Below are 14191 nucleotides of genomic sequence, written 5' to 3' on the forward strand. Positions count from 1 at the left end.
GAAAGGGCTGGGCCCGCGGCGGCAGCTGCTTCCTCTCGCTACCGTTCTCAGAAACGACTAAAGCCTCCGTTAGTAGCGGGGCGCGGCTGCCTGGGGGCCCTGGATTCGAACCCGCGGGCCCGAGCCGGGGAAAGGGGAGAGGGGGGGAGGAGGGAACCAAGGAGGGGCCGGAAGCAGGCGCGGGGGAGGCCGCGGGAAGTGGCAGGCGCGGGAGGCGGGCCCACCTGGAAGCGCCGCCGGGCGGGCGGGCTGGCGCGCAGGGGCCGCGGTGCGGCGGCCGGCCGAGCTTCCGGGGGCGGCCTCCCTCTCGGCCACCGCCAGGGCCACGGGCCGCCCGCCGGCCGCCGTCTCCCGTCAGCTCCGCAGCGCCCGAGGTGAGCGAGGGGAGCCGCTGGGGCACGTGGCGGGTGCGGGAACGCGGAGGAGGGCGGGGGAGGGGCCGCGGGACCCGGATTCTGCGGCGCGTAGAGTCCCGGGAGGGGAGAAGACGGGAGAGGAAGGGAGGGAGGGAGACGGGTCTGAGTGGCGATGTCCCCACGTGGGGCGGGATGCGCGCGCACAGACTTGCGCCGCCGCCGCCGCGCTTGGGGGCGGGGTGCTGGGCGCGCGCTCGGCCAAGACCCACGTGATGAGCTCTCGGGCCGCTGACGGCCACGTGATACGTCGGGAGCCCAGCTGGGTTGACGTGAAACTTGGGTGCTGAAGTTGTTAAAAGCCGCTGCGCCGCGCGCGTTCTGCTCTTCCCCCGCCTCCCCCTACCGTCCTTCTCGGGACAGAACCCTGACGACCCCACGACCCCGCGCCGGCCGAGTCTCCTTGGAATTGAGCCCCTGCCGCTGCCTCCCCCCGTGACAGACTGATCCCATTCGGAAGTCGCGCCCCGGCCGCCATGTTGGCTTCGGCCCGGCCTCGCGAGATTTGGAGGGACTAGGCGGCCTCGCGAGACTGCCCGGCTCTCGCGGGAGGGGGTTGCCCGAAACCGGGGCCCTGGACGGCGGCGCTGTCGGGCTTCCCTGGGCCCAGGGAGCCCGCAAGTCTCCGGAGCAGGCAAGTGACGGGGCCGCGGGACCAGCCCCCGGGGAGGCGGCGGCGGGCGTCTCTTAGGGTTTGGCGCCCCCTCCTCCTTCCCGCCCCCGCCGCGCATCTCCCCCCCTCCCGCGGCCCCTCCCACGTGCCCGGCGGGGCAGGGAGCGCCCACAGACGCGCGGCCGAGGGACAGCGTGCACCTATGTGGCGCCTGCTGGATGCCGAGGGGGCGGGCGCGCGTCCGAGGCCGGAGCTGCCACGTGCCTCGCGTGTCATTAACGAACGTGGTCCCTGCGTCCGGATGGGGAAACTGAGGCAGCCCTCGGGGAAGGGGGGCGCGCCTTTCCCGGGGGTGGCCCCGCGGGGGTCCCGCTCACATGCTTGGGAACGGACTTTGATCAGGCCGCAGCCGCGGGACCCTCGAGGTTCCTGGCAGCTCGTGCCCCCCACCCCCGGGGACGTAGGGGCCTCTGCAGCCCCCCTTCTCGGGGTCCGCCTGGGGGACAGGGCTGGAGGGGTTCCCAGAAGCTCTGGCCACTTAGCGTGGTTGGGAGCCCCTCCCGGGTCCTGACAGGCCAGAGGGCCGGCCCGATGCCCTGCGGGGACCAGCCTCCCTCGCCCCGGGGCTCCGGAAAGGGGGCGGGGGGGGGCAGACGGTGCAGATCTGCCCGGCCCCCCGAGGGGGGAGGGGAGAGACCTGGGGCCCGGGGTCATCCCGGCTCACGGGGGAGGCGTCCCCGGCGCGGAGGAGGCGGCGTTGGGATGCGCGCGAGGCGGTCCTCCTTGTTCTCTCTCAGAGACCCGGGTGCCGGCCCGCCTCTCCTGTCCTTGTCGTTGTGTTAGCGCCGAGAGAGAGAGAGGGGGCGCGGAAGGTGTCGGGGTCGGAAGGTCCGCTTTGGGGAATCCCTCCTGCCCCGCGGGCCGCTTCTGCCCCGCGGGCCGCTTCTGCCCCGCGGGCCGCTTCTGCCCCGCGGGCCGCTTCTGCCCCGCGGGCCGCTTCTGCCCGGGCGGACTTAGACTCACGCCCCTGACCCGGGAAGGGGCTGCGCGCGGCCGCTCCTGGCAGGTCTGTTTCGGCAAGTGTGTGTCGGGGACCCCGCCGGGGCTGCGCAGGCCGGTCTCCATCTCGGTGTCCCATTGAAGGGGACGTGGAGCAGCCGCTTGGGAGACGGGTGTCCCCTCGCGGCTCTTTCTCTGACGTTTCTGAGAGGACTTTTAACCTTTCGGACGCAAACCAGCCGATGGGTTAGTGGGGACTGAGAGCTGTGCGCCTCCCTCTCTCACACACTCTAAACTGGAGATGCTCTCTGAGAAGGGGCACAGGGACCTCGGAGGAAGCCAGGATGGGGCGGTAGCAACTGGGTCCCAGGTGTGGCTCCCGCAGGTTCGGAGGGTTTTGTCTTTGATGTTGGGGGAGAGCGGTGCCCTGGTAAGGCTTGTGCTTGGAAGGGATGCTTTAAGGCATCAGGAAGACCCCTTCCTCTCTGCCTACCTTAGCTTCTTCCTCTGTAAAATGAGATAATAAGAAGCACCCACCTCCCAGGGTGTTGTGAGTGTCAAATGAAATCCCATTTGTAAAGTACTTGACACCTGCTTGGCACAGAGTAGGTACTTAATAAGTGTTTATTCCTTTTCCCCTCCTTGTGGAAGTATGTCTAGGTATGGGGCGGAGAGCATGGCCAAGAGGGAATTCTCTGGGCTGCCCAGAAGGGGAGACCTCTGTGTCAGAGATGGCATTTACCTCCTTCTTACCAGTGTGTCTTGGCATTTCTGGGGACCTCTTTCCCCCAGTAGAAGAGGGAAAACGTAATATGAACAAGACTGGAGACAAGTATTCACCTTTTAAAGTACAGTCTCGGCATGGGTGCTTGTGTTTCATGTGTATCATGGCTCATCACCTCACCCATGGCTTTGGTAGTACTTGTGACGAAACAACCAACTTAAGGGTAGCAAAATGCTTTATGAGTAAACTGGCTCTGACTTCAAGGTTGAAGAAATAATACTTCATTTTAATTGTCAGGAGATACCTAGGCCTTATAGCTTAGTACAACAGTTGATCTGTAATAATTTGATTAAATCACTTAATCTAGCAATAGACTAGCTAAAAGCTAAGCTCTCTCTACCGTATTATGGTCATCATAACCCAGAACTAAGAATAGGCTATTTTCAGGACGTGTTTTTTTTTTTTTTTTTTTTTTTGAAGTCTGGGGAGTAATAACATTTTAAAACATCATCATTAAAGAAAAAAAAATTAGTTTCTACTGTTCCAGGATAACTTTCCAAAATCATCTGGAAAATTCATTTTTGTCAAATCACAGGTGCCAGAGAAATAAGATGTAACTGAAAAATGGAAAAATCTTGGTTTTATTCTATTTATCTATGTTTGGTCATACACAGAATAAATGAGACAATGCAACATTTGAGATTTTGGTGTCTCAGATTCTTCCCTTTTTCCCTCCTACTTTGTACAAGAATTCCTCCTCCCTCAAGAGACCCTTTTAATAGCTGGGGATCCCCACTTGGTTTTAGTAAGATTTTCTTCTAAATCTACCTCTCTTCCTTCCATCTCTTCCTCTCTGGATTCAAACCCAGTTTCTAGTAATCCTGTTTTTGTGTGAGAACCCATCAGCTCTTTGAAGAGCTTTTTTTTTCCTTCTTTCTTTTTGTTGCATTCTGTTGAGGGAAAATGAAGTATACTCAGATACATAATTTCTTGGCATTAAGAGAGTGCTACTTGGAGATTTCAGCAAAGTCTTCTGGAAGGAAGGGCTGCTTGAGTTTGGCCTGGAAGGGAGCCAGGGATTCCAAAAGATGGAAGTGAATGAAGAGACCTGTGTGACGAGCTGGCCAAAAGTGAGAAGGCAGGATGGAATGTCAGGTTGAGGGAATGGCACTCACTTGGTCTGGAAGACAAAAAGCATAGCAGAAGCCAGGTGAGAAAGGGATACTTGATGAACTTTTTTTTTTTTTTTTTCCAGAAGACTGATAATATGAGGCAAAAGTCTATTTTTTCCCTCTCACAGTCAACATAGTATATGCAAATTTCTTTTTTCTTTTAATTTTTTTTTTCCATTATAGCTTTTTATTTACAAGACATATGCATGGGTAATTTTTCAGCATTGACAGTTGCAAAATCTTCTGTTCCAACTTTTCCCCTTCTTCCCCCCACCCCCTGCCCCAGATGGCAGGGAGATCAATACATGTTAAATATGTTAAAGTATATGTTAAATACAATATATGTATACATGTCCATATGGTTATTTTGCTGCACAAGAAGAATCGGACTTTGAAATAATGTAAAATTAGCCTGAAGAGGAAATCAAAAATGCAAACTGACAAAAACAGAGGGATTGGAAATGCTATGTTGTGGTTCACACTCCTTTCCCAGAGTTCTTTTGCTGGGTGTAGCTGGTAATCTTCATTATTGAACAAATGGAATTGATTTGGTTCATCTCATTGTTGAAGAGAGCAACATTCATCAGAATCATATAGTATTGTTGTTGAAGTATATAATGATCTCCTGTTCCTGCTCATTTCACTCAGCATCAGTTCCTGTAAGTCTCTCCAGGGCACTTTGAAATCCTCCTGCTGATCATTTCTTACAGAACAATAATATTCCATTACATTCATATACCACAACTTATTCAGCCATTTTCCAATTGATGGGCATTCATTCGTTTTCCAGTTTCTAGCCACTACAAAAAGGGCTGCATCAAACATTTTTGCACATAGGGGTCCCTTTCCCTTCTTTAAGATCTCTGTGATATAAGCCCGGTAGTCACACTGCTGGACTTGATGAACTAGGAGCTAACCAGGGAGATCATAGTTGTAGAAAATACTTAGCCCAATCCCTGGCACCTGGTAGGTGCTGTATAAGTGCTGATTCCCTTCTCCCTTCTCCAGAGCAGTCTGGAAGCATCTTGAGAGGGGAATGACAATTAGAACTATGGGGTAGGCAGCCAGTGAGAGGTCAGACCAGATGTGGATATCATGGCAGCTGGAGGTGAGGGAGGGAGAAGAGCAGAGAGAAGCCACCTTGCTTTAGACAGCTTTTCTGTTGCATGTCCCTGCCTCCTCTGTACTCAGGTAGGTCTTCGTTAAATCCATTTAATTTTTGACCCTAAGTAATGAATGCAAGATTTATCACTATTAAGCCCTTGGGATTCAAATTCAGACTGTGCCAGGGCTCTGGCAAGGGGCTGATGGTATTGCCCACAGGGTGGAAGAAAGCTCCCCTCTCAGCAGAGTCTGAAGTTCTGGTGTGAGGATAAGGAGAAAGTGGGCATTGAGGTGTTGAGAGTGCCCCTGGCGGGGGAGGAAGAGGGGAAGAAATCCCTGTGACTGGGGTGGATGAGGGAGATATGAGGCTGGGAGTGTCCCAAGTTGATTTGGGTTTTTTGTACATAGTTTGTTTTGGCATTCAAAGCCTTTTAGAATCTGAACCCCCACCCAGACTTGCTACCCATATTTTGTGATCCAGTGACAACCAAAGTCTTTTTCTGACTGCCCCCATGTGCTATGTGCTGTCCCTCCCCATCGCCCTCTCTTAGTCCCAATTAAAATCGCACCTCCTCCAGCAGAGCTTTTCTCCATCCTTCCAAAGCCGGCGTCTTCCCTCTGTTGACTGACTTGTTGGTGCTCAGTTGTTTGTTTGCATGTTCCCCGTGAGAGCAAGGCTTGCCATTTGCTTTTCTTGGCTCGGCTCCTGGCACGTGAATACACATTAATGAGTGAAATTGACTCTCTGTCAGGTTTCCTTTACCTTGAACTCTGCTTGGAGGCAGGAAGGAAAGCATTTATTAGGTGCTAAATCCTGGACCAATGGCTGGAAGTTGTAAACAGGCAGACCTAGATGAGACCCCAGAAAAGTTTCCTTTCCTGGCTTGAGAGTTTGGTCTTCCCTGGAGACCGTCTTCTACTCCTTGGGGTTGCTGGGCCATTTGACACCCCTGCTCTGAGGCTGGGATCCTTGGACCATGCTTCCGTTGCGTTCTTTTGTCATCCTGGCTTTCTGTCTTCTCAGGGACTCTGACTAATTCTAGGTCTCTTAACTTTAGGATGGGCACTTTGTGATTATTGGAACAAGTCCACCTTCTTTTCCTGTCATTTAGGGTTAGGGTTAGAACGACAGGCTTGGGTTGTTGCCTCTTTCACTAACCCTTCTCCTTTTTCTCCGTTGCCCTCTGAGTGACCTACAATTCCTCATTCAGTAGAGAAAATGCAAGAGTCAAAGTCATGGAATTGGATTCAAATCCTTCAGGCTCTGCCAGTGACTTCCCATCCCTGCTGGCACTCTGTCTGTGACCTTGGTGATTGATCCCTCTCAGTTCTAAGACTACAGTTCTGCAGTTCCCTGGAGATGATGCACCTCACGAGATCCCCATGAGGATTGGTGTTTGGAGGAAAGCTTCCTTCTGCCCCATGTTAGTGTCCGCTCTGCAGTTTGTAGTGGGTCACGCTCTCTCTGCCGCTGTTGTCTGAGGTGGCCCTAGTGGACGTGTGTGATAGCGCGCTGTTAGAAGCTGAGGGTTCTGTTGGAGCTGTGCCCTTTGGCCTTCCCCCTCCTTCCTATTCAGCTCCTGGCTCAGCATGGCTCTTGACAGCGCTGGCTCTGGAGAAGATTCTGAGTCTGAGGTGGCCCTTGGAGCTGAGCCTCTCCCTTCCTGCTGCCTTCCCTGGGTCCTCGGGTGTGATCTTGAGGCCTTTCCCCATTCTAGGCCAGGCTTCAACTAAGAAACCTCTTTGCTGAGACGTGGTGCTTGGAGATGAACCCTCCTCCAGAGGTCTCAGCAGCGCGCTGTGCCGGCTTGACTTGGAGGCTGCCTCCGTGCTGGGGCTGCCACGTTCTCGGGACCTAAATGATCTTGTAGGGAGGCCACAGACCCCCACGTCTTTTTGCATGCATCCTGCTCCCAGCTTTCACTTCGCAGGCTTGTTTTTGTAATCCAACTTAGAACTGTTCAATTTTATTTGATTAGATTGGGTCTTATATTCCAGCCTGTCAGGACCTTTTTGGAACTTGTCTGTGTCATCTCAAAACATAAGCAGCTTTGAGTTTTCTGCAAATTCATTCAACGTGATTTCTACCTTCATCCAAGTCAGTAGAAAAATGTTGTTAATGACAAGGGCAGATTTTTGAAGAATGAGAGGGTGCGGGGGGCTTGGAGCGAATCTTTTTTCTATCGAGAGCCATTTGGATATTTATAACATTCCCAGGTCATACAAAATGATCAGTTTCTAAAACTCAAGCAGCGGGAGGTACCTAACTTTTAGCTCATCATTGCCCGAGGTTGCCTTAGCAAATGACTTTGTGGGCCCATAGGCCGGATGGTCCCCAACCTCTCTTCATATTTTTATGAGTGTAGCATGAAGGACTTTTTTAAAAGCTGGGCTTAAATATAGTCAACATTGCTAAGGACACGACTACTTTCCTCTGCCAATCTAGTACCCTGTTGGAAAAGGAAACAAGTTTCATGTGCACAGCTGTTGAGGGGAGGGTGGTGGTGGTGGTGAGAATACAAATGCAGAAGAAGAAACTTAAGGCTTGGGATCCCTTCAGTCAGGGAGACAGGAGAAATTGAGCAAGGCTGAGCTACAGGGCAGGCTCATCCTGCAGAATGATGAGTTTCTGATGATGATGGAACTCCAGGAGGTGAATTCCTTGTTTGCCCTCCTTAAATCGGCTCTTTATTCATTCCAATTAGAGGTATGGGGGAAAAAAATCTAATCCAGTTTATAATGAAATGCAGTTATCAAGATTTTGTGAGTTCAGAACCCCTTGATTTGAGACGTGGGCTGAAGATTGAGCTTGGGTGTTTCCAGGCTGAAGCAGCAGGATGTGCTTGAGAACCAGCCAGGCAGGTGAACATCTGATGCTTCTCTTTTTTTCTCAGTTTGCAGAATGTGAAGTGAAATCCTTTGAAAATTAGCCTTTTTGTTAATATTCATGATTTGGAGCATTCTTCCATGTGGTTGATTGTGAGGACATTTAATAGGGGGCTGGTTGCAGAAAGGTCATGATTGAGGATTAAGAAAAGATCCCTGCATTTAATAATCAAAAGACCTTTAGTAACCTTGGAGGAAGGGGTTAGTTAATTTGGTTGTTAAAAAAGCTTTTGTATGTTATATTCTTTTGTGATTGTCTCTATCTCTTTTTTAGTTAGGAAATTATTCCTGACTCATAGCAATGAAAATACACAAAATTTTTAAAAGATGTGATCTGAAATATTCATGTTACATCCATTTTGAATTTTTTGTGAAATATGGTGGAAGATGTTGGTTTTAGCTAAATTTCCTCAAGACTGCTTTCCAGTTTTTCCCACTTTCAGATTAGGAATTCTTTCATAGGTAATGCATATTTAGCAGATTTATTGAATATTGGGTTATTGAGTTTCACATTGTTTTGCTTAATTTCTTTAACTAGTAACAGGTGGTTTTGATGACTGCTGCTTTATAATGTAGTTGGAGATTTGGATCTGCTATTTTACCTTTTGTTCCCTCCCTTTTTATGTCTTGAGGCCCTGGGTCTTTTGTATCTCCAAGTGAATTTGCTTTCTTGCCAGTCCCAAGTGATTGCTTTCCTTGATATTTCTTTGACATGGACTCCTCTTTTCTCTAGAGGGCCCCTGCTGATCAAACACGAAATAGAAAATGCATTTGGCAGAGTGTCTGGGCATCTTCTCAGCTGTAGGGCCTGTCTCTGCATTTTGTCATCCCACTGCTATAAGGGCTGTTCTAGAAGCTAGTATTAATTGGTATTCGGAGCAGATTGGAGTCCCTTTTAACTTGTGGCGATTTCTGCTCCAAGTAATTCACCATCTTTTGATGTTATTCCCAGATTGAGATTCATCTAGTGTAATGCTTTGCTCTAGGTAAAAAAGAAAAATATTTATTTGGAGAAATGGATCAGATTCAATTGTAGTTTATTTGCAAGTTGTTAAAACTAATTTTCTATGAGATAATCTAGTTTATTACAGACCAGTGAAGTAAATGGCTGAGGTAAATAAAAACATTGTCCTTCATTAGCATCATTAAAACATCAAAAATTATATTTCACAAGGAATTAGAGAGGAAGTTCTCCACTTTTAAATATAAAAGGGAAACTGGAGCTTTCAGAAAACAGCTTCAGATCGCTGAACTTTGTACTTACAGAATGTTGGATGGTGTTTATCCTTTCTCACCATGACCTGGACTTTCTTTGAGGATCAGATACATTTTGTCAACTAGCCTGCCTTAATGATGGTGTGAGAATAGGTCACATTTTATATTGCGTCTGGCTGAGGTTAGTAACTTAGTTTTTAAATTGGCAAGGAAAAAGTCAATAGAAAGTTGTTTCAGGACAGTTCCTCAATAGAAGTACATGAGTTGATTTCTCCTCCAATAGGAGGAATCATTTTGTATTTTATGACTTTTCAGGTTTTTTCCCCTCTCCTCTGCAATGCCCACCCAAAGCAGCAAGGACCATGTTACATATACAAATGATGAAATGTCATTTGGCATTTGTTTTAAGGTTCTTTGAATAGCGAAAATACTTGGCGCATGATGCTTCAGTGTGAAGTCATTGCAAGTTCAGACGAGGTCTCTGGTGCTTTGACTGCGTGACTTTGGGTCAGTCATTTCACCTCAGACTCATTTTCTTCATCTGCAAAAATGAAAATAATAATAGCACTTCCTGCCAAGGCTGTAGTACAGGCAAAAGGTGATTATGGGTAAAGGACCTCGAAAACCTCAAGATAATGGATCAGTGCAGACAGGCCATTGTTTTCTCACCTGCATGCCTCCCTTTAAACAGTAGTCAACAGCTGATTCTGGCAAACTTGACCCTCTCTCTAGAATAGAGGTTCACTGAGGGATTCAGAGCTTCACAGCATCCCTGAGGTGGAGGAAGGTCCACCCCCTCTCACATTCCTGACAAGTGATTGAGCAGCTGCCCTAGGGTGGTGTGGGGTGGGGTGGGGTGGGAGGTGGAGCCTTTGAGCAGAAGCCCCCAGCTTGTCATTTGGAACAGTCCAGTGTTAAAATAATCCAGTATAAAAGTTGCCCATGCATATATCCTGTAAATAAAAGGCTATTAAATAAAAAAAAAAAAATTAAAAAAAAATAATCCGGTATAATGCTGTTGACAAGGACTTGTAACAAATGATTTAGAGTTGCTAGTTTTTCCTGGGAATATCCAGTGGGAAATACTTGAAATTTGTTTTGCCTTGATGATTTTTTAAGGAATATTCACGCTCGTGGTTAAAAGGCAGTGCTTAGAGCAGATGTGACTTTGCAGACAAGCTCCGGGAGATTGTAGATCCCTAGAAAATATGAACACGGTAGGAGCAAATGTCTAGAAGCTCCAGGTGTGGAGTATGAGGGAAAATCTCTGAGTCAGACAGATGTGGCTGCAGAGTATCAAAACCCCCCACTTTCTTGTTCTCTCCTTTGTGGGTCTCCAGACACGGCTCTTGTGACTCAGGTATAGGGTTGAAATGGAACCTTCCTTTGTCCCCAGATCCCCCGGCTGTCCTTGGGCCAGCCCCTCACAAGCTCCTAGAGTTGGTTGAAAGGGAGAGAGCTAATAGTTTGTTTGCAAAAGGTAGTAGATTTGGGGCATGTTGTGAGCTGATGGTGTCAGCAGGCTCAAGGAAGGAGCTTCAGTTCTGGGGAGGAGCCAGTGCCCACATGCACAGAAACACACCGCAAAACAAGTCAAAAGTATCCTAAGGAGGGAACAGAAGAAGAAACCCTTATCTAGGACCTTTCCCGGGCAAGGTGCTGTGCTAGGCTGTCATGTAGAAAGTGTTGGTTGAAGGAAACCAGGCTAAGGGAACCCATTTCAGGTATGGAGGATATTGGAGCAAGGTGAGGAAACGGGGCGAAGAGTAATCTCAGAAAGAGCTAGAAGCCCAGATTGGCTAGACTGCAGTACAGGAAGAAAGCTGATGTAGATTTGGGTCATATTTTGAAGGCAAAGATTGGAGTTTATAATTGATTCTAGAGATTTTTGAGTGGTGAGTAAGGAGTGACCTGGTTAGGATTTTAGGAAAATCTTTGTGATGGCTGTGTGGAGGATAGATGGATTAGAAAGGAGAGGGTTAGAGGTAGGGAGACTGAAGAGGGCCTCAGGTGGGGCTAGTGGCCATGGGAGTAGACAGCATGTGATAGAAGACTGAAGTCACAAAGGCAAGATTGGCAAATGAACTGGAAATAAAGGGTGGCTGGATGGCTCAATGGAGAGAGTATCGAGTCTGGAATCAGAAAAACTTGGGCTCAAATGTGGCCTCAGACACTTCCTAGCTGGGTGACTATGGAAAAGTCATTTTACCCTGTTTGCCTCAGTTTCCTCATCTGTAGAATGAGCCAGAGAGGGAAATGGCCAATTCCTGTATTGTCTAAAGGAACAACAAACAACAAGGAGTCGAGGACAAAATAACAAGGAGAGAGGATCTAGATGACTGGAGCAGGTTCTTGGGAAATAGGGAAGCTGGCAGAAGAGAGACTGGGACATAGACATGAAAATTAAAGCACTCACTATGATGGTGAGTCACAGATGGCAGAGGATATCTAGGAAAGGACAAAAGCTTTGTTAGGAAGAGGGGAATGGGAAACAACTGTCAAGGGAGATACCAGAAATCAGTTAGGGAGAGGGGAATGATATATCTTCTAGCTCGAGTTTTTTTTTTTTAATTTTCTTTATTTTGTAATTTGAAAATTTCCAAGTATTTTGAATGTTTTAGCAGATGGATCATCTATTATTACTACTTTGATTTTGTTATACTATAAAATGCTGTTGATTTTTGACAATTTATCTTTGTTTGCCACTTTGCTGAAGTGATGAACTGTTTCAATATCTTTGCTGCTTCTCTACTGTTTTCTAGGCAGACCAATATATAAATAGGTCAGATGATCAGAGAGCTTGCTTCAGAACCAAGAAGAGCTGGCTTTCTTTTCTGCTTCTGAGAGTTGCCTATGGGACGCAGAGTAAGCCCCTGAACCTCCCAGGATCCCCATCTTGAAATGGCTCATTTGTATTGGTCCTGAGGGTTCCCTATTCCAAGAACATGATACCTGAAAAAAAAAAATCAGCTAATGTGTAAGAAGCTTAAAGAGTTGCATCATTCTAGAGACAGTATGATACTGTGTTACAAATCTTATCTCCTTTGATCCTCACAACAACCCTGGGAGGTAGGGGCTACAATGATACCTATTTTACAGATGAGAAAGTGACTTGATCAGTGGGCACAGACCTAATAGGGATGTGCAACTGGATTTGAACTGTTTAACAATAGCAGCAGCTAATATTTCTATGGTGCTGTAAGGGTTGAAAAGCAGTTTACACTTTATTTGGAGAATTGCTATTATGGGTAGAAGGGTTAGGAGCTTGAGGGGTTTGATGCTCTGAGATTATGGATTATTCAGGACTCCACCTACTTAGCTCCTCCTTTTGGGTCTGGTGGGTTTGTGTTGTGAGAAAGATAGGCACAGTAACTTGGGTTTCTTTGGATTTGAGATAGAGAATGCAAGTTCCTGATGAGATGGCTGTTTTTACTCGGTATTGTCGACTGTGAGTTAGGTCTGTTGCTTGACATATGGAATAGAGAAAACCCGAATAAAAACTGGACAAGATTGATGTGGCTGCTGGAGTACAACCAGATCCTTCAGGCCTTGGCAGCAAAGATCTCCTACCCTATATGGCTCAGAGATTACCCTGATCCAGTTCCTTCATGCTTTTTTATTCTTTTTAACATTTTTTAAAAAAGATAATACATGTACATTAATTTTTTACATATTTTCATATGAGTCATGGTGGGGAGAGAAAAATCAGACAAAGGGAAGAGCCATGGGGAAAAAAACAAGGTGGGGGAAAGGTAAAAATATTATGCTTCAATCCACATTGATTTTTTTGTAGTTTTCTCTCTGGATGTGGAAGGTGTTGTCCATCCAAAGTTTTTTTTAGAGTTGCTTTGGATCATTGAATTGCTCCATCACAGTTGATCATCACACAATTTTGTTGTTGCCATGTATAGTGTTCTTGGTTCTGCTTTTTTCAACTCGGCATCAGTGCATATAAGTCTCTCCGGGAATTTCTGAAATCAGCCTGTTCCTCATTTCTTTTAGAACAATAATATTCCATTACTTTTGTATATCATAACATATTCAGCCATTCCCCAACTGAGGGGCATCCACTCAATTTTCAATTCTTTACCATCACAAAAAGAACTGCTACCCAGTTTTTTCATGTTGAAAAGAGATGACATCATTAACCAGAAAGGAAGCTTTAGTACTCCAGAGAGAAGAGAGCAGACAACTTTGGCTAATGGAAGCTTGTTGCTGCTATTATTTTTTAATAATTATAACTTTTTATTGACAGAGCCCATGCCTGGGTAATTTTTTTACAACATTATCCCTTGCACTCACTTCTGTTCTGACTCCCTCCCTCTACCCCCTCCCCCAGATGGCAAGCAGTCCTATACATGTTTACTATGTCATAGTATATCCTAGATCTAATATATGTGTGCAGAGCTGAACAGTTCTCTTGTTGCACAGGAAGAATTGGATTCAGAAGGTAGAAATAACCCCCGGGGAGAAAAACAAAAATGCAAACAGGTTGCATTCATTTCCCGTGTAGAAGTGTTCTTTCTTTGGGTGTAGCTGCTTCTGTCCATCACTGATCAGTTGAAACTGAATTAGATCTTCTCTTTGTCAAAGAAATCCACTTCCATCAGATTACATCCTCATACAGTATCGTTGTTGAGGTATATAATGATCTCCTGGTTTTGCTCATTTCACTTAGCATCAGTTCATGTAAGTCTCGCCAAGCCTCTCTGTATTCATCCTGCTGGTCATTTCTTTCTTTCTTTTCTTTTCTTTTTTTTTTTTTTTTTTTAATTTAATAGACTTTTATTTACAGGTTATATGTATGGGTAACTTTACAGCATTGACAATTACCAAACTTCTTGTTCCAGTTTTTCCCCTCCTTCCCCCCACCCCCTCCCCAGATGGCAGGATGACCAGTAGATGTTAAATATGTTAAAATATAAATTAGATACACAATAAGTATACATGATAAAACTGTTATTTTGCTGTACAAAAAGAATCAGACTCTGAAATATTGTGCAGTTAGCCTATGAAGGAAATCCAAAATATAGATGGGTAAAAATATAGGGATTAGGAATTCAAT

At 47.0% G+C, this 14191-nt stretch overlaps 1 protein-coding gene across 2 annotated transcripts in view; it reads left to right on the plus strand.

Annotated features, from left to right (window-relative positions):
• Positions 1 to 289: 289 nt before the first annotated feature.
• Positions 290 to 14191, plus strand: part of ZZZ3 (zinc finger ZZ-type containing 3) — a 66641-nt gene continuing 52739 nt past the window's right edge. For both annotated transcript variants that reach the window (XM_031968854.1, XM_031968855.1), the window contains exon 1: positions 290 to 374. The gene's annotated coding sequence lies outside the window, so the exon portion shown is untranslated. The remainder of the gene's footprint in view (positions 375 to 14191) is intronic.

Source organism: Sarcophilus harrisii, chromosome 4 (assembly GCF_902635505.1).
Source record: "Sarcophilus harrisii chromosome 4, mSarHar1.11, whole genome shotgun sequence".
Classification (NCBI taxonomy): Eukaryota; Metazoa; Chordata; class Mammalia; order Dasyuromorphia; family Dasyuridae; genus Sarcophilus; species Sarcophilus harrisii.